The 20,003-nt window shown below is 33.8% G+C and overlaps 1 protein-coding gene across 2 annotated transcripts in view; it reads left to right on the plus strand.

Annotated features, from left to right (window-relative positions):
* The window catches only part of FBXW7 (F-box and WD repeat domain containing 7), a 166,374-nt gene that overhangs the window by 35,867 nt on the left and 110,504 nt on the right, over window positions 1-20,003 (plus strand). The window contains exon 2 of one of the 2 annotated variants that reach the window (XM_054562473.1): window positions 4,512-4,559. The exons of the other annotated variant lie outside the window; for it this stretch is intronic. The gene's annotated coding sequence lies outside the window, so the exon portion shown is untranslated. The remainder of the gene's footprint in view (window positions 1-4,511; window positions 4,560-20,003) is intronic. 2 annotated transcript variants of the gene reach the window in all.

The raw sequence follows: 20,003 nt of genomic DNA on the forward strand, positions 1-20,003 counted from the left end.
TTTAAAAATTATTATGGTGTGAAGTTTTTTGAAGCTGTTTGAAAGCTGTAATAGGACTGAATAGAAGGTGGAGATAAACTGTTGCTTTGCACTGGGTTGATTTGTGAAATACTGCATTTGGCCAAGCCGAATGGGTGATGGGTAACTTGAGAAATGATTTCTAATGCTGTGTTCCAGATCGTTGAAGGTCTAATATCTATACAACTACCTACAACTTTTGACTAGCTGAGACCTTCCTTTTTAAAATATTCACCAGCCTAGTTTTAAATTTTTCACCTCCAAAATTGAAATAGAAAACAACAAAATAAAAGTATCATAGGAAAATATGGTATTAGCACTATTTTAAGGTGCTAGACTTTCAAATACCACTATTTACATGATTATAATTCATGAACAGTCTTCATTACATTTATTGCTTGAACAGACTGTGTGGTTGCTGAATTCACTATGCACCTTTTGTTTTGGGGGAAGACTTCATCCTTATCATCCTCTCTGGGATCTTTGGTGTTACTAGAAATCATAAATTTAGGTAATTATCTTAATAAACCTTTGTCTAGCTCTGTAGATTATAGATTTGGGAAGGGATCTGTTGACTCACAGCTTCATAGTGGACCCTAAATGATGATTCTGGTCCCTCTTCCAGTATTTGTCGGTCTTCTCTTGCTGACATGTTTGACCTCTGAAGAGGTCTTGTTATGTTTGCTAAGTTGATCTTTCTCTTTTAGGAAGGAAGACAGACTTCTCTTGGGGAGAGGATCCCCCTTTTTGTTCTGAGGTGCCTTTCCAATGAACACTTTTGTTCCTACCAAAAGTCGCCTAAAGTGGGATCTGGAAATTTTAAGTATTCTTGGCGCAAATATACCATTTAGAGAGATAAGTACCAGAATTAGAAGAAGCAAGTGTCTCTCTGGCTTGAGGGCCTGGGGTGTGGGGTAGGGTGATTAGACTGATTTTAAAAAAAAATAAGTTTTTTGAAAATGTTACTTTTGAACTACAATCTAGTGGTTGGCTGCCTTCAAGTAGAAACCTGATGTCATTTCCTGGCCGATTGCAGCATTTTGGAGAGACGTGTACCAGGCCAGAATCTTAAAGATGAGACAACCCAAGACTGAGGAAAGCTATTGTAAGGTTTTAATAAGTTGTCTAAAGTAAAGTTTGTCCAAAGGATGCTCGGCCTCTGGGAACTGTTTGGGGAAAGGGCTTTTTGAGTGCTATGCCTTCCCGCTCCTCTGCCTAGTGTCTTAGAGACTCATACAAAAAAGTCACACAGCTCAAGACAGATAGGTCATTGTAAGTAACAAAGCATATTTCCATCAGGACAAAAATTTTCAAGTCTGATCAAATAATGATGTAATTTAATTTAGAGAGAGGAATAAGAAGTTGGTTAGTTAAAAAACTTAGTTTTTATGTAAATATAACAGAAAAAAATGGGATAAAAGGACACACATAATAGCTAGAACTGTTTATGTTTTGAATAAAAAAGGTACAGGTACATTGTAAAGATTAACCTAAAAGTTTTTAGATGTATAAGACTATTATTTGCAAGATTTTTCTTCAGAGGGTTATTTGTTTAAAAAAATAACTAAGATTTTCTAAGCAACTGGGCCAAGTAATTTTGCCTTAAAGTTTTTATGAATTCTTGCCTTGGCTATCTGATTGCCTTGAAGTCAATTTCTGAGTTAGCTACTAATACTTTTAATATGTGTGTGAAATTACACATTTGTAAACCTAACTGGAGCCTATATAAAACAGGCATTAGCAAGATACCATGCAAAACTTTCTCTGCTGTGAAAGAATGTCATAAGAAATCTCTTGCTGGTAAAACCTATATTTGCATTGAAACTATTCTTAAAACTTTAACAAAAAATGACCAGACATTTAATTTACCGTTATACAGTCAGTAGAAATAAATTAAAATACATTATTAGGAAACTCAGATTTTCAAATCAATGAGCTTTGTATCATTAGGATGGTGACCTGAAGTTATTTCACCCAGGATCACTTTTGCATCCGACTGAGTCGGTGAGCGAAGCCCCAGGCGGGGTGTGCAGGAGCTGCTAGGGCTTTGGGGGACAGGACATGCAGGCACCGCCCATTCGTAGGGCGGCCAGGGTTGGAGCTGACTCAAGGGCACACCACACAAATTCTCATCTATTTTATATAAGAATTTTTTCAAATAAAAATTTTAAAATAATTGAAGTAAAATTTACATACAGAAAACCATTGCTAAACATTTCTGTATTGATGAACTTATACAAAGTGAATGCACACGTTGACTGTGGCCTAGATCAACATATCAGCTCCTCTGATGCCTTCCTGTGTCCTATGCCAAATGATCCCCTCATCCCAAAGGTAACTGTTGCTCTGACTTTGTGATAAGAGCTTAGTTTAGCTTGTTTTTGGAATCAGCCAACCAACCAACCAACCAACCAACCAACCAACCAATGCCCCATGCGTGTGCGCGCACGCACACACTAGGCTTCTTTCACACAATAGTGTGTTTGTTAGATGTATCTTATTTTGTGTGTGGCATTAGTTTCCTCATTTTCACTGAGGTTTAGGAATTCGTTGTATGAATATAACTTATTTCTCCCTTCTGCTACCAGTGAACATGTGGGTTATATTCAGTTCTAGGACCTTTAAATAATACTGCTATGATAAATCTGTACATATAGTTTTGTGCACATATGTACACATAGCTATTGATTGTATGCCCAGGAGTAGTATTTCTTAGTCATTGGCTATGTGTATTTTTGCCTTTAGTAGCCACTTCCAAATAGTTTTCTGTACTGTGTATACCAATTATCTGCATATTCTCACTTGGTATTGTCTGGTTTTTCCCAAAAAAAGGTAAAAAGTAATCATTTTGGTAGGTAATAGTATAAGTTTTTTAATCTGTATATTCCTTATGATTAGTGACGTTGAACACATTGTTAGTTTATTGGGTTTTTGTTTATTGGTTTTTGTAGTTATCTTTTGTGAATTTTTGTTTGGCCTTTAGCCTGTCTTCAAAATTGGTCTTTTTCTTAGTAATATAAGGTTTTTAAAAAAAATATTTCACATGTGAGTTCTTTTTTGGACATGTGCATTGATTTTTTTCTGTTCTGCAACTTTCATTTTCACTTTTTTAAGAACAACTTTTAATGTTAAAGTCCAATTTTTTTGTTTTGGTATTTTCTGTCTTAAAAAATATGTATCTTCCTCAAAATCATGATGATATTTTCCTGTCATCATATAGAAGCTTTAATGTTTTAAACTATTGTTTGGGTCTCTAAAATAATTTTTTCTTCCCCTCTTTTCCAAGGCTTGTGGATATGGATGTAATTCATTTGATTGATTTTGATTTTAATAGTAGTAATGATAGTCAGAGAAAATCTTATTGTTATGGTTTACTCATAAGAAAATGTTTTTATTTTGTTTTTATATATGGCATTCTAATTTTGACATGGTAACATTTTCTGGTAGTTAAGATGGATTTCTTTATTGTGATTCTTTAAAAGGAATTTAAAAACATTTTTTTCTTCTTTAAAAGAGGCAATCAGTATTACTTCTTATTATGTCATGTTCTATTTTACTTGTTTTGTTTTTGAGGAGTCATAGTATGGCACCTTAAAGACATGAGGTTGTGTGGTCAGAGGCAACTATGGTGTTTAAGCCAATGATTTAATTTTTAGAAGGCTTGGTGTTTTAACCTATAATATTAGGTGTAAATGAGGTGATTTAAAAAATGTGTATAAGTATTTTTCAAGTCCTGAGCAATGTTCCTGACAAAGAATAAGAGCTCTATAATATTTAGTACTTTATTCTTGATTTTTGAACTTTATTTTGAAGGTTGTTTTGACTTGAGACTTGACTGAAAGAATGTATGCTATGTTTATTATAAAATTATAACTAACTTTTGTAAATAGTAAAATTAGTCAGTGTATATATTTGTTTTTATTGTGGTTAAAATGTTTTAATGTTTTTAGGTCTCACATAATACCAGTGCTAACTTTTAAATAAAAATAAATTAACCACTGTGTAAAATATCTTTCCAAATCATTGGTTTTACATTAACTCTCTTGATGCTACAGTTAGGTTGTATGGGTGTCATTTCAAAGTAGTAACTAGTTACCAGAATGTAGAGTATGACATTGTATGTTGAGACCAGGAAGCATATAACACATGAATGCTTCTCTGAGACATTGTTTAGCATGCTGTTGTCTTGGTATGTAATATTTGAAATCTGATTGATTACAGAGCTCACTGTTTCTGTACTCTAGTAAATTCTGCCAATATCTTAATAATTTGTTAGCTTTTCCATATTATTACATATAAAATTTCAATTATGTACAAGATTAGGAAAAATTGTTTTATATTTATCACAAGCCAACGTTTCAGCATATGATTTGGGTTTTAAAGTGTTGTAAAAAAAGACAAATTGATCCCATAAATGGGATTCTTGGGTACATTTTACAGCGTGGGGTTAGCTTCTGAGGTTGAAAAATTATTTCTTCTTATTTTTTATTTAGGGAGCCTCAACCATCAGTGGGATTTTTAAAAGGCTATTTAAATATTTGGTAAGTACATACTCTTCATATTAATTAGTTTGCATGTTACTTAAGTTTACATGTATGTTACATTAGTGACATTTACAATAGCCATTGTAAATAACAATTATACTTTATATTTCTTTGAATTTTTACCTGACACTGGAGTTTCTTCTCTTTTTACTTTGTTCTCTTTCTGATTTTTTTCTACAAATGTATTCAGGAAATCCTTTTAGTGTGCAGCCTAAGTATTAAAATTATTTAGAGAAAGAAATAGCCTTATTAGCAGAAATGCTAATGCTTTGTGAATGAAATAGGAATTTTCCAGCTTCAGCTTTTTGGAACCATTTTCTTGAGCCCTGCACTACTTGCGTCCTCTTTACGCCGGGTCCCATTCACCACAGTAAGCGAACGTGAAGGCCGCACAGCGCTCTGGCCAGGCCCTGTGCTGCTTTCTACCTGGCCCTGTCCAGGTTCTCTCTGATGACATCCTAACATGGAACATTGGATAGGTTTCTATAATTAAGAATTTCAAAAACTAGATAAAGTTTTTACTTTTTTAATTTTTGAGTAGGAGTAGGAGAGTTAATCTCAATTATGCTTTACTTCAATTATGCTTTATTTATGTTGTATATAAATACTATATATACTATATATAGTATATATATATATACTATATATAGTATATATATATAGTATATATATATTTATATAAATACTATATAAATACTATATATAGTATTTATAGTCTATTTATATAGATATAACAATGCCTTGGTTAATGATGATGGGTGTTAAAATTATTAAATATACTTCAGCAGTGTGGGGGGAGGACTGAGGCCTTGGTTAATCAAGTGTTTTAATACATTTTTTTGATTGTTTAATGTCAAAATATTTTTAAGGATGAATACACTTATTTGATTAGCTAAAGGAAATTTCCTAGCTAAATGAAAAAATGTTTAATAGTAAACTTTAATTTCTTTTATTATACTTTTTAATGTGTTTGAAGCAATAAATATTCAACAAAATGATGTTTCTAAAGTTCCATAATAATCATAGTTGATGCTTAAATATTCAACCATTATACTACTCTGTTTACCATATATTTATAATAAATGTAACATTTTTAGGAGCAAATGATGTTGCAAGAATTGTTTTAACAAATTTTTACTACTTTAAAATGTGATAACAGTTATCTAGAGATGTATTAAGTACAAAAGAGAGCATACTGACATTTTTTTCCCTCATTGATACAGGTATTTGAGGTAATCTGAGGAAGCAATCGTCTTTGCATTTTACATGTTTATGACATATATTTCGTTTTTGAAAATGTATTCATTTATGTTTAGTGACTGCTTTCTTGAGATATAGTTCACATACCAGAAAAGTCATCCCTAAGTGTACATTTCATTGGTTTTTAGTGTATTCAGAGTTGTACAATAATCATTACAATCTAATTTTAAGATACTTTTGCACTCCCACAAACCCTGTTATCTTTTAGCAATAACTATTTCCCTTAAAATCCCTACCCCTAAACTCTCTAGGCAGTATACCCCCAGTTTCTATGGATTTGTCTGTTCTAGACATTTCGTATTAATTGGAATCATACAGTATTTTTCCTTTTGTATCTAGCTTCTTTCACTTAGCATAGTATTATCAAGGTTTATCCATGTTGTAACATGTATCACTCATTTTTATGACCAAAAAATATTTCATTGTATATCACATTTTGTTTATCCATTCATCAGTTCATGAATTGTATCTACTTTTGGCTATTAGGAATGCTTCTTCAATGAACTTTTTTTTATATGTTTTTGTGTGGACACGTTTTCATTCTTTTAGGTAATTACTTACAGGAGTGGAATTGCAGGGAAATAGGTCACTGTATTTAACTCTGAGGAACTGTCAAAACTGGCTGCAGTGTTTTACAGCTCTACCAGCAGTGTATCAGGGCTCCAGCTACTTCACATTTGCACAGACACTTGTTCTTGTCAGTCCTCTTTGGATTTTCGCCATTCTAATAGATGTGAAGTGGTATTTCATTGTGGTTTTGATTTTTCATCTTCGTAATGACTAGTGATAAGCATTATTTCATGGGCTTATTGACCATTTACATATATTCTTAGGAGAAATGTCTGTTCAAATCCTTTGCCCATTTTTAATTGGGTTGTCTTTTTAATGTTGAATTGTAAGCATTCATTGTATATTCTGGAAGCTAGTCCCTTATGAGATATATAATCTCTAGATACTTTATCCCATTCTGTGGATTGTTTTTTCACTTTCTTTCTGTTGTCTTTTGAAGCCCAAAAGTTTTTAATTTTGATGAAATCCAAATTATATCTTTTTTCTTTTGTTGCTATGCTCTTGGTGTCATATTGCGAGTTAGTTTAAGTAAATATTCATTGATAGTCTAGGTCTGTGACAAGGTTTTAATTATCACAGGACTATAAAGTATTGGCGTTTCCTGTGGTTGACAGCTGAAGCCCAAAGGAAGCAATTATTCTTGTATTTGTGCTTCGAGTCTTCAGCTAATTGTTTTAAGCAAAACATTATGTTTTGATCCCATGTGTTACCCTGAAAATATTAGCTGTGTATGACATGTTTATTGATGCTAATCTTGTGAATTCATATTTAGTTTTTTGGACCGGAGAAGAATTTGATACTTTAGTTTATCGCGGCACCTACTGTGTATTTGATTTTGTACCTTAATAAAACCATTGTTTTTTAGGCTAAGCATACTAACAGTTCTCTTAAATCTTTCCTGTGAAGAGACAATAGATTTTGAGAGTCTTAATGATTTTAATCTTGTGAAGGTTATTTGTAGGCAATAATATTTCAATGTTTATGTAAACCTACATATAGAATATGTCTTTTTTCCTCTGCTTTATTAAGTATGTCTTTCAAATTTTTATGGGACCATTTTAGCTTTATTTTTTATTATAATGTGGATTCTTTTATCAATTGAAGGCATATTTCAGGATATTTTGGTCTATTAATGTTGTCTAACTTACTTTTTTAGAGAAATGACATTTAACAATGGAACGTCACTACTCTTAGTAACCACACCATGGCTTTTTATATAAGGGCAAAGAGGTTGTAATATAGTGCAATAAATTTATTTTTATTAGGGAAATTTGTTTGTATGTTTTGTATTGACTAACAATATTCTGTGTGAACTTTAAATAACAAAAAAATGTATTTCAATGGAATTTTATAGAGCCAAGATTATGGATATTCTTCTTGTTAGTTGATTTACATCATGGTATCCATTGGTTAACAGTCACTTCAGTGCCCAGTGCATGGGTAATATTCTTCACATTGGTGTTTTTGTAGTTTGTATTATATTATCCATGGACATTTTGCAATGGAAAAGAAAATATAAACTGATGTTATGCCATTCATGATGGTGTTAAATTTTCCATTGTGATAAAAAATAAGTAAAAGGTTTAGTTGAGAGAGTTACGTCTTCCTATGGTATGTATCAAATGTGGTAGAGGATTTTGATGACCTACTTACGGCTGAATTAAGGCAAAATGGCTTTTGTGCGTTCTTTCCCTTCTCTTGTTCTGTATGCTGATGAACATAATTATTGAGTGTATATTAATTCTCTTCGAGTATTTATATTTGAAATGGGGATTTAATATTAGTATAGACCTTTTTTATTACAAGGGTAATGATTACTCTTTAGTTAAAGCACTAATATGTCATTAAAGTCAATAGGGGCTGCCTTATACTGTAGACAGCAGCCTCTCAGCACATATTCTGGGGTTTGCAACTCTGCTGCTTGATGATACACCTCAGAGATACTGGTCAGGGTCGGTGAGGGTTCTGTGGCTAGAACCAGTTTTCCTCAGAAGGTACTTTCACTGTTTAATCTTTATTCTAAATGTCACACTGTTTTTGCACAAATGTCTGAAACCATTGAAAAGCAGTATTGGCTCCTTTTCTCCCAGTATAGTTACTGTAGTAACCACATCATGGAAGGAAGTTTTCCTGAAAGCTTTTTTCCCCCCTTAGAATCACATTTTAAATGAAAAACTTAACCCAGAATAACCCACATTCAGTCTAGTAGCCATCTCAGTGTTATTCTTACTAATTCTCAGAACTTCCATTCCCCTGATCGTCACAGGTTTCCCAGGCTGTTAATCTAAATAATTACAGTTGTTCATTTCTTCTGTTTTGTTCCCTGTTCACGGACTACCTAGCTTTGCCAGAGTTATCTCAGTTACTCTTCTGAGAGGTTCCTAGTATATATTCACATTTCCCCCCATAGTGTAGCCTCAGTGCTTCCTGGCAATCCTTATCTCTTTTTGATCTCTTCCATTCTGAATACTAGTTATTTGGAACCTTTCCACTGCTCTCAAATGGTCAGTCCTATCTCTATTGTTCTTACTCCTTTTTCATTTCATATTTTATACTTTTTCTTTCTTCAGTCTATCTTTACTGAAAGAATAAAATGTTTCATTTCTTTAGAAAGTGAACACCTGTGTTCTTAATCTTGTCCCTTCTCCCTCTCACTGCACGCTTGCTGTTTTCTATATTTCTCCTCCCTCTTATGCTCTGTGCTGGGTTGTTTGCCTCATCACACTTAATCTTGAAAAACATCTTACTTCTACTCTTCTTATCCTTGCCATTATCGCTGAGCGTGTTTGATTTATAGTCGACTCTAAGTATCCAATTTCTAAACTCTTATTTAACCACCTTCTGTAGTTTGACTATTGTCTCTACTATTGTCCTGCTTTCTTAAGTGAAAGTAAACCACTTTTCTTACAAAACCAGGTAGATAGACATTGGTTAAGCTGATGTTAAAATGCTCTGTATTGTCCCCAAGTTAAGAGTGAGTTCCAGTTGCTAAACCTGTGTCTTTACATTTCTTATCCTGCGCTGCCTTTTTCAGCATTTGGCATTGTTTTCTCTGCTACTGCTTTTTCCTTCATATACTCCTTAAATATAAACTGGGTGGGAGCTTTGCTCTTTGCCCCACCTAATTATATTACATGTTTCCTGGAAGTGGTCTCTGTTTTCATTATGTAAATTAACACAAATTTGTGATGACTCACAGATGCCCCATTTTCCTGCATTGCCTGTTTTACCCCAGTCATTAAGTTCTCAGTACCCCCAAAGTATTATTTATCAACCCAAAATATTGTGCTTTGTACAATGCTTGATGTGTTGTTGGAACTCAGTAAATGCTTGTTGAATCAGCGAATGAACTCGGTACCTGAGCCTCCCAGTCTGTTCAGTTTGTTCTTTTTTTAGATACTGATTTTAACCATTCTCCTAGAACTCATGTATCATCTGTGGCAAACTCTTGTCTACACTTGTTATATTTTGGTCCTAAGCTTAACTAACGAGGCGGATGATGTTCTTATTTGCAGATAGTAGAAATAAGGGTCACAGAGATTGTGATTTGCTTATGGTTTTGCAGGTAATGGTGGAATTGAAAATTTAAATGAGGTTTCTGATTATGTGTTTCCTGGTTTTCACAGAAAACATTCTTTTCAATGATATAAACAATATAGAGGCAAGAAACTACTTTCTTTGTACTATGTGAGTTAAGGGAAAGAAGACTGGGAGGGGACAGTACTAAAATTCTTGGGTCCTAATTTGAGATGAAGGTCCTAATTTGGTGGGAGGAATGAAAAATCAAGAAAATGAATTACCAATCACTATTAATAGAATTTTGAGACTCTGACATCCGTAATGATGCAGTGATGCCAGTAAAGTAGTTACCCTCAGAAAACAATTCTAAAAATCTGGGTAAAATAATGAAAGAAAAACTCCCAACTATTTAAAAGCAGTGGAAAATGATCAAAAGGAGGCAGAAGCCAGAAGCCAGGTGAGAGATTATCCTTTCAGACCTGCAAACAGCAGCCCTAGAATACAGAAGGAAAAGATTTGGAAGAGCAGAGTGAAAATTGTATACACAGGTATTTATAAGTCGTACTACACTAATACGCTATAACCATTGACAAAAGCTACCCTCTAAAATTACAGTTGACCCTTGAACAGTACAGGAGTTAGACATGCCAAGCCCTGTGTACCCTAAAATTTGCATATACCTTTTGACTCCTAAAAACTTAAGTTGTCCTTCAGTATCCATGGGGGATTGGTTCCAGGACCCTGGGTGAATACCGAAATCCAAGGGTGCTCAAGTCCTGCATGTAAAATGGCATAGATCAATGCATACAGTCAGCCTTACACATCCACGGACTCCCAACTGCAGACTGAAAACAGTACAGGCATTTATCGATAAAAGTTTGCATGAGTGGACCCATGTAGTTCAGACTCATGTTGTGGGTCAGCCGTATTCTAACGAACAATGCACTTCCATTTTCCAAATAATTTCTTTAATAGTAAGTATAGATATCTAAATAAGATCAACGTATTTGGTTTTTAAATAACAACTATTGTTCATATGTTTTAAAAGATAGTTTCAATTTTTAAAAAGTCATCAGGAAAATTTATAGCAAATTGTTTTTACGTACCCATCTTTTTCCAAAGGGCAACTACAGAAAAGCTTTAATAATAATGACATCTCAAAAATAAGTATACATAGTCTCCTAAGATGTTTGTTCTGGAGAATACTGATATTTTTATACATTAATTTATATTAAAATGCAAACCATGTCACTTTAATTGAAACTAAAGTACTTTGTGCAAGAACATAGTAGAAGGCAAATTCATAGTACACAGGTGACTACTATACCAAGGAAAGATGGAAGAGAGTTACCATGTAAGTATAAGAGAGAATGAGGTAAGCTTTCTTGTTGCTATCTAATAAGGGTCCCTTTTACTCCAGTTTCCTGTAATATGTTCTTCATTTCCTTTGGAGTTCTCACCATTGCTAAGTTGAAAATCAGGGTTTAGATTTAAAACGAAATTTAGTGCTATTTAAGTGTGGAATTCCTAAATATTATAGTTCCCTCTTCTGTCTCTTCAGAGCTATTGCACCTTGTTAAATTTTTCAAATTAATTTTAATGTGTTCTACCAATAGGCTTAAATTGCTATTTGATTTTCTGGAGTTAGAAGGCTTTTTTTGTTTGTTTGTTTTGTTTTGTTTTTTGCAGGCTGTCTATCTCTCTAGTGCTTCTTTTGAGGTTAGAATTTGTTATAGTGATTATCAAAAGTTGTTTGTGGGGACTCTGAGAAATTGAGGTACCAAGTGAGTGACAGTGAAGACGCACGCAGTTTCAGAATCTAGGACAGCTGACATGGATTCTGCAAGCCAGTGGCATAAAAAAGAGCAGGGGAGTTGCTCTCAAGTAAAAGAGAAGAAACAGAACCACCTGCAAAGACTGGTTCTCGTTTGGATCCTGTTTGGATCAAATTACCTAGAAAAGACATTTATGATATAGTCATAATTCAAATATTCAAATATTGACTGGTATTAGTAAATACCAGGGGACTGTTACTTTGATGCGTATGCTATAGTGATTCTGTGTATATATAGGGCAGTGGCAAAATTTTGAAAAGATACATGATATGCGTGGGTGGGGGAGGGAGTGACATGATACCTGGGATTTACTTTACCTCTAAACCAGAAGAATAAAAGACACAGTGTTATTGGTAATATCTCGAGTAATTGTTGAATATAGGTGATGAGTAGATATATAGGAATTCATTCTGCTCTCTACTTTTATATATAATTGAAATTTTTCATTTAAAAAGTTTATATTTTTTGTCCACTGACCACATGATTTTGCTGATGCTTCTCTCCCATCACTTAAAGTTTTAGAGAAATGAGATTTCATTCATTTGTGTTAAATCTGACCAACAGGCTTATTTTCAGAAAGACATAATTTTCAGAATGTGCCAGCTGAGAGGTCGCTGTACCAGTGCTAGTGATACCATGTACTAGCACTCGGCCACATGCTGTACAGGTATATTTCTCCCGAAGAACCTCAGCAAGGTTATATCTATTTCACAATGAGAAAATGGATGGTCAGTGAAGTTAGGTCACTTGCCCAAGGAGCAGTGCCCTTAAGTAGCAATGCCAGTATTTAAACCATTTCTTTCTGATTCTGTGTTCAGGCATTTTTGAGGGGGAAAACACCCAGAAATATAAATTTAGCCGAAGTAAGATTCATGTTTCTATGTTCAGAAACTCTAGGCTAAAGTGCTATTCCAGTGCACCATTTTTCCCACCCTACTGTTTTCATGTTGATTGTTCCAAGTTAAATATCAAATGGGAAAAAAATGAACAATGCTAGATATAGACCAGTCTTCCTTTTCTTAAAAGATTTGATGAAATTTGAATTCCCTGTCTCTTAGGAGTCCTTTCTCCTAGTATTCGTGTCCCCCTCTAGCTGTGCCAATGCCTCACTCACCTGTATTGAGCTCATTCAGGCAATGCCCGAGCCTCTAAGACCCACACCTTGCCTTAGGGTCCCAGCACTCAACCACCCAGGCCCAGCCCGTCACCATGAGCCTGCACGGTCTCCTCAGAACCTGAGCACTGATGGAGTACGTGCTGTGACGTCTACTTAAAGGGATAGTATGGTGAGGGATAACTTTAATGTACAGCAAAGGTTTAAGTCGGGGGCGGGGGGCAGGTTTTTTTTTAAAGACTGGGAGATCTTTAACACACCCCAAAAGGTATCATATCGACAGTGATTTACTTTGTCTTCATGGAAAACCTGTCTTGCCAAACATTACAACTTCTTGTCTATCATCTTTTTTTTTTCTTTAAAACAAGTTTGTATAAGCAGGAAAATTTGTATAATCTGTAGAACATAATGTGTAGGTCAGAATAAAATTCAGCTTTCTTGGCCACAAATACAATAATAAAAGTTATTCTTAAATCTTTAAAAATATTATTTAGATTTTTAATAAGAGAGTAAGACTTTTCCTGGCAATTTTATCCTTTTGTTTTCCCCCCCTTTTTATCAGTTATCACCATCTACTGAAGTAAATATTTGTTTCGTTTGTTGTGACTTCTCTCTGGAATGTGGGTTCAACAAAGGTGGGGATTTTTATCTGTTTTGTGCATTGTTACATCTTCATTATCTGTAACGCATGGTAGGTACTTAATAGTTGAATGACTGAATAAATGAATGAATGGGAACTTTAAAATTTTTTCTTTTATTTATTGATCAGAGAGAGAATCATTGATTTGTTGTTCCGTGTATTTATGTATTCATTGGTTGACTTTTGATGTGCCCTGAATGAGGATCTAACCGAAACCTCAGTGTATGGGATAACGCTCTAACCAGCTAAGCTACCCAGCCACGGGGGCGGGGGGCGGGGGGCGGGGGGGGGGAAGCAGAGCTTTTTAAAAATGAGGACATTAGGTTTGGCCAAGGACAGGACCAAGGAGAACTCTTTTGAAAAGTAACCCTGTGGGACTTACAGGGCAAAATGGGGGCCAGTACCTAAAAATTGAAGGGGTAAGCAGCCATTTTTTCCCCCCATTTGACTGTAAAGCCTTACAATATCAAACATTGAACATATTCTCAGCAATAAAAATTGCTATAATTAAGTTATATTGTAATTCTTCTGATTATCTTTCATATAGTCTTAAAGGTTTTTCTTCCCTAATCATCTGCTTACCACTGAAAGGCGGTCCTTTCTAGAGATGTAGTTTAGTTAAAGTTTATGTCTTTCTTCTTAGGAAGAAAATTTTTTAAACTAGTAATTTTTTTTTTTACCGGCAAGATGAATTTTAGAAAATGTCCTCATGGATTTTTATATTAAAGATACATATTGTCACATTTTTCCTTTTCCTAATAACTGATTTTTTCAATCTACATGTGTTTACTAGCTAGATTTTAATACCTTGTTTCATGAACATAATTATCAGTTATCTACAACTTTAGAAAAATAGATGTTAGTTTTCAACAATATTTTGAGACACAGTTAATAATTATGCTCAATAATTAAGATGCTATTAAAAATGACATCAGTGAAAATTCAGGAACACTTTATAGTTGATATTCTGAAGTGAATGGTTTTTGAATCACTGTTTTTGAAATTACTGAAGATGTTTCTATGACCAAAAACTGTAAGCCTTGATTTAAGTAAAAATGTGAGCAAAAATATCTAGTGAGTATCAATTATTTTTGGTCTTGGGACCCCTTTACATTCTAAAAAACTATTGAAGACCCCCAAAGAGCTCTGATTTATTTGGGTTTTATCTCTCAATAGTTACCCTACTAGAAAGTAAAACTATAAGTATTTATTTATTAAATTCACTTAAAAGTAACAGCTAATTACATGTTAACACAACATTTTTGGGGGGAAAATAGCCATATTTTCCTGATGTGAAAAAAGTTAATGAGAAAGATGACACATTGTTTTACATCTCTGCAAATGTACTGTATTTAAAGCCTAGCTTAATGGAAGATATTTGCTTATGTATTCAGTTTGTTATAATATTACATGATACATGTAGTCTGAGGAAAACTTACTGTATACTCCTGACAGATTGAGTGAAAAACACAATAATGTCTTAGTATTATGAAAATAATGTTGATCTCATAAATTTCATGTAAAGGTCTCAGGGAGCCCCAAAACCCATATTTTGAGAACTGTGAATTGTTTTTCACTGGAATACTATTTGTGGCAATGTTGAGTTTTAAATGAAAGAATAGTTTTAAAAAATATAATAGTGTCAGTTGGATAAGTTTTATTTGATATGTTTTACTTCAGGGAAACTATTGAAGTTGGCTTGTACTTCCTAATGTATATACTTGGGGCAGTGAGAGAGGATGTCCTGACCTGCAGCTTTGTGTTTGCAGGCTGCACATCTTTCAGACGACCATGGAATGGAATGGTTACCTTAGTAGAGAAGTAGAAATTAATTCAATGGAAATAAATTGTTAAATTTTTTAAGAAGTTCCTGATATTTAGAGTTACTTGAAGTTAAGGGAGAAAGCACAGCTTTAAAATTCAGTTTATCTAAAAGGTAATCATGATGCTTAATTGTCATTAGTGAGCAACTATTAATGTTGTCTCTTTTTAAACGTATCTACCGCTAGACAATTAAAGATAAATATTAACTGTTTTCCATAAATAATAACATGCTTTTTTAATGATAATTTTTAAAGCTTTATCTTTGTTGGTTTGCTTTTTACCTCCATCTGTATGCAACCTAAGAATCAATAGTACATTAAATTAGCTGACATGGAAGGAAAAAATAATAAATAATGAAGCTAGCCCTCATTGTTTACATTCTGTTTTAGTTATAGCCAATGTAAGACCTGGAGGGTATTGGTTGGGGAATGAGGGGGATGAAGCATTGTATGTCAAATTATTTCACAAGTAATTTATACCTTGGATCTTTTATTTCATGGTTTTGTTTAAAAACAACATTGTTGCTGAGTAGCTAGTAAAGTAACTTTCATTAATAGCAAAATGCGTTTGGTGGGGATTTTTATTGATGCTTACCTGGAATATTAGACAGGATTATTTACAGGCTTTTATTAATTATAAAGCTAAGAAAAATCTCAAATTATTATGGGCATGTTACTGTATATTTGTTGATAGTATAACTCGTATGAGGTTTTAATGCACGGCATGTTGTTCTTATGTTAGGATGTTGTATTAATTTTTTCATTCCCTCTCTCGGCTTCACAACCTCGCACATTTGCCGGGAGCAGTGCATCAGCCAAAGTAAGACCTCTTCCCCCAATGTGGCTGACATGCATCTGAAAATGTGGCAGAGCAATCGCTACAGTTTAGGAGTTTTTTTTGTAAAACTTAAATTGATAGTATTTCACATTTTCCACATAATGTGCTCTTTCCATGAATAGCTGTGTAGCAAGCAGTGCATAGGAAAAGCAGAGTTCTTGGCATTACCGACTCAGTTACATCTGCAGGTAAGGATTTAAATTCTGTGCAGCAGACAGTACCTCCAGCAGGCGAGTAAAAGGTTACTGCATTATTTTGCTTATTTGTTTTCATAGCCTTTATCTACTAAAGGTTTTTTTTTTTAATTCAGTGTGAGGTGCATGCCTGTTTTTAGATACTCTGGAAATTGATTTAAGTATAGCATGAATATCAAAAGGGCAGTGCAAGGTGAAGGAAGAGGCAAACCTGGCTTCTTTCAGCTTTAAACCAAGAAAGAAATTGAGCATGAGGCACACACAAATAAAGAATCTTTCAGTGCCACAGAAAACAGGAAGCTTTTAAAATATACATTTTAATTCAAGGCGTTTCTTACTACACTTAGTTTTTAGACTGTCTTACTCAAAAAGGGTACTGTTAAAAAGATTGATAGTCATTGGTCTATGAATGTTCATTAAGTTACAGTTATTTGAAGTATTGTTATTTGTGAAGACTATAAAGTATTTGTATTGTTGTCATCTTTTCTTGCTCTAGAAATAATAACGTGGGTTATAATTATATGCCATAAATAAATATCTTCATAAGCCAAAGAGGATGCCTAAGTATAAAAGACACTAGAGTGTGGCTGACATGTTTAATACTGTTGCTTATGTTTTTAGGGTGGTTTGTGGTTTTGAATCTTTTTAATAAGATGCAAATAACCAAGTGGGAGAAGATTCAGTATCAAAACAACCATGTTTTTGATGGTTTTTTACTTATTGTCAGTGCCTATCTATAGCCACATACCCTTCTCATTAAAACTCTTCTAACACGGAGAATTTTATTGCTCCATATTTCTCAAGTTTAAGCACAATGTTCAGAGGGAATATTTTACTTTGCACATCAGCCACCATCCTGCCCCCTTCCAGCAGTACTCAGAGAATTCTTAAAGAGTTATGATCCAAATTTTGTTTCAAAATACTCATGCCTAGGTATCTGTATTTTAGATTGAATAATAAGATTGACAGTGATCCTGTAAATTAATCTATAGTATACAAATAAAATCAGTTGATTATTCTTACTGTGAGGGTTTGGCAGGTTTCTTGAATCGGAGAGTCATAAAGGGTCAGCAGTTCTGATTGGTAAGTTAAAGAATCCGTCCAGCAATTTGCTCCCTGGTGTTTCTCAAAGCAGTGCAGCAGCAGTTCTTTTCCAGATATTGAGTGGTTCTGGACCAGTGTGTATGGGGACAGGGATGGGTGGGGCTCATTCCTGTTGGTTGTTGAAATAGTGTGCATTTACAGAGGGAACAGGTTGGATAGGCTGAGCTGAAGGAGTAGGCAAACAGATCTAAACTGATGGAGGACAGAAAGAGTGGTTAGTATAATTTTGGGGTGTATTATCTTGAGTTTGCTCCTTTGCTAAGTACTTGGGTTTTAATATAAAACAGTTGGAAATATTAAAACACCTTACCTTCTTTCTAAAGAGTAGCCGGGAGACTTCTGTTTTTAATACCGAGTTTTTCTTGGCGATGAGTTTGTGGCTGGTGTCTTCTGTAGGGAAGCTGTTGTTTTATTCTTTTTTAACAGTGTTTCTTCCAGCCAGAGAGCTGCAGAATGAGGCATTCAGCCAATTTTGAGTATATATGGGGCATTCTGATTTTTTAAGTTAAATTCTCATCTAATGAGCAAGTCAATGTGTGGCTGTGGCTGCAGCATTATTTCTTCTTTAATGAAGAGGTTGAGCCGTTCGACCTGCTGCTCCGATCCGTTCTCTTGTAGCCATACATCAGACCAGTTGCAGAGATTATCCATCGAATGTCCCAGGCAACCAAAGGTAACTACATAGATTTATTTCAAATAAAAATATACAATTAAAATGGATGCATTATAACTAGGACCAAATGATTAAAAATAAAAGACCAATTAAAGATGTTCTTAGCAGTTTTCTTGACCTTGCAGTAGCTATCCAATATCATTTTGTCATCATCAGATTGTGTAGCAATGGAAATGCACTGCAGTAATTGATTTTGTAATAGGATCAGGTGATTTACTAGCTGCACTGACAACCACTTGCTTGCTTGCTTCGAGCTGTGGAGCACTCTAATGGATGTTTTGATTGCAGCCTGGAGTTGATGTGAGTCTGCTGGCCACTTAAAGCAGCAGCACTTATTTTTAGAATTAGAACACTAAGTTTTTCTTATTTTTGTTTTCTGTGCTTTAAGTTTTGGGTAGCCTCAGTAATTTTAGTTACTTTGAGTGCCTCCATGAAATTTTAGAGATTATGTATTATTTCATTCATCAATTCATAAAAAGTCCACTGGCACTACTAGCCTTGAATATAATGAAATAACCTCTTTGCGCCCTGCTCTCAGCCCAGCATCAACATATGTATCAACATAGTCTGGTATTAGTCACAGAATACATCTTGAAAATACATGAATTTATTTAACTATTCTGTTATATTACTGAAACAGAATATTCTTAACATTTGCAAATTTCATCAGTTTCAAACTCTAGCTGTCAGTATAATAATGGAATTCTTGTAAGTTCTTGTATTAGTGATTTGTGCAAGAATTGTTTTATATCCTTTTTTGGTCTTTTGCTTTCTTAATGGTTTCATAGATTTAATAAGATTTAGGAAATCATCTGAATTAGACCAATTCTAAGGATTATTGATGAAAACAAATAGTAGCTGTTTTAAAGTAATGTTTAAGATTATAGCAAATTAAAACCTTAATATCCAAGATTATGAAATTTCAGTGATATTTTAATAATCTTTGTTTTCATCGTTATGCCTTTTAAACAAATAATTGATTGCAAACATACAAGTGTAGGACTAAAGCTCAAAGGAGAATAGAACTAGTGTTGCAGAAACGAAAGTGAGACTGAAGTGCTCAAAACTTGGTCTAGTATGTATTTATGTTTTGCCGAGTGCTTTGCATTTAGGAAAGAAAATTGTCTTCCTTCTCTCCCTTCCTCACTGGCCCCTCTACCTCTTTAACAATCCAGTATGTATTTTATACAGACTCTGGCATATAAAAATACTGTCTTCCCCTAATATATGTTAAGTCTATGTTCTCATGATGATACAGACATTGTTTCTTCCAACCACATTTAAAAACATTTATATTAATTGTTAATAATTTGCTATAGAAGAAATTGAACATAAAATTACCACTACATATACTACTCAAACCACTGTGTGAAGAAAGCTTTTCTTTGAGATGTACTTAAATACTAGACTTTAGCATTTCAGGCCTTAGTGTTTCATGACAGATACAAGTGTTACTAATATCATTCTGTACTTTATCTTGAATTCATATACTTAAAACATTAACTATGGAAAACTGTAACATAATTTAAATATTAGTTTTTAAATATTTTAACTTAATCATTAGGTAACAAGTTTATTCCCCCTAACCCTCTGTGAACACTGGTAATATTAATATAAGAATGTTAATATCATTTGAGATTTGGTCAAGGATGTGTCCAAATTTATGTATATTGAAATGTTAAATCAGATTAATCACTGATACATGTTTCAGTGGAGTGGTGTACATTAAAGCGTTTTTGCAAAGGTTGAGCAAATAGGAGGAAAAGAAGTGAATAACAGAAGTGCTGACTACTTTTTTAAAAAAGATTGGGAATAAAGATAGAAGGTACTGTGATTATTCTGTATTTAGGCAGTATTTTACTTAAAATACA

Source organism: Pteronotus mesoamericanus, unplaced genomic scaffold, assembly GCF_021234165.1.
Source record: "Pteronotus mesoamericanus isolate MK-2021 breed Mesoamerican mustached bat unplaced genomic scaffold, CSHL_Meso_final contig_163, whole genome shotgun sequence".
In the NCBI taxonomy this organism is placed as follows: Eukaryota; Metazoa; Chordata; class Mammalia; order Chiroptera; family Mormoopidae; genus Pteronotus; species Pteronotus mesoamericanus.